This window comes from Aplysia californica, unplaced genomic scaffold, assembly GCF_000002075.1.
Source record: "Aplysia californica isolate F4 #8 unplaced genomic scaffold, AplCal3.0 scaffold00190, whole genome shotgun sequence".
Classification (NCBI taxonomy): domain Eukaryota; kingdom Metazoa; phylum Mollusca; class Gastropoda; order Aplysiida; family Aplysiidae; genus Aplysia; species Aplysia californica.
The window spans coordinates 860,715-861,782 of NW_004797460.1; positions in this window are offsets into that span (position 1 = coordinate 860,715).

A 1,068-nucleotide genomic window follows, 5' to 3' on the forward strand; every position below is an offset into this window, starting at 1 on the left:
GGAGAAATGGCAGAAGAAAAGAGAGAGAAAGAGAAAGAAAGAGATAGAGAGACAGATAGACAGATAGATAGATATAGATAGATAGATATATATATCCTCACCCTCTCAATCTCTCTCACCTCACCTTCACCTTCACTCTTCTTTTCACTCTCTCACCTCCCCTTCACCCTCACTCTTCCTTTCACTCTCTCACTCTCACCTCTCACTCTCTCCTCACTCTTCTCTCACTCTTCTCTCTCACCTTTCTCTCTTCTCTCTCACCTCTCACTCTTCTCTCTCACCCTCTCTCTCACTCTCTCTCACCTGACCCTCACCCTCTCTCTCACTCTCTCCTTACTCTCTCACTCTCTTCTTTCACTCTCTCTTCTTTCACTCTCTCACCTCTCACTCTCTCCTCACACTTCTCTCACTCTCTCTTCTCTCACCTCTCACTCTCTTCTCACTCTTCTCTCACTATCACTCTCTCTTCTCTCACTTTCTCCTCACTCTCACTCTCTCTTCTCTTACTCTCTCCTCATTCTCACTCTCTCTCACCTCACCCTCACCCTCTCTCACCCTCACCCTCACCCTCTCTCTCACCTCACCCTCTCTCTCACCTCACCCTCACCCTCTCTCTCGCTCTCTCTACCTCACCCTCACCCTCTCTCTCACTCTCTCTCACCTCACCCTCCCTCCCACTCTCTCTCACCTCACCCTCACCCTTTCTCTCACTCTCTCTCACCTCACCCTCACCCTATCTCTCAATCTCTCTCACCTCACCTTCACCCTCTCTCTTCTTTTCACTCTCTCACCTCACCTTCACCCTCATTCTTCTTTTCACTCTCTCACTCTCACCTCTCACTCTCTCCTCACTCTTCTCTCACTCTTCCCTCTCTCTCCTTTCTCTCTTCTCTCTCACCTCTCACTCTCTCCTCACTCTTCTCTCATTCTCTCACCTCTCACTCTCTCCCCTCTCTCTCTCTTCTCTCCCCACTCTTCTCTCACTCTCTCACCTCTCACTCTCTCCTCACTCTTCTCTCCCTCTCTCACCTCTCACTCTCTCCTCACTCTTCTCTCACTCTCTCACCT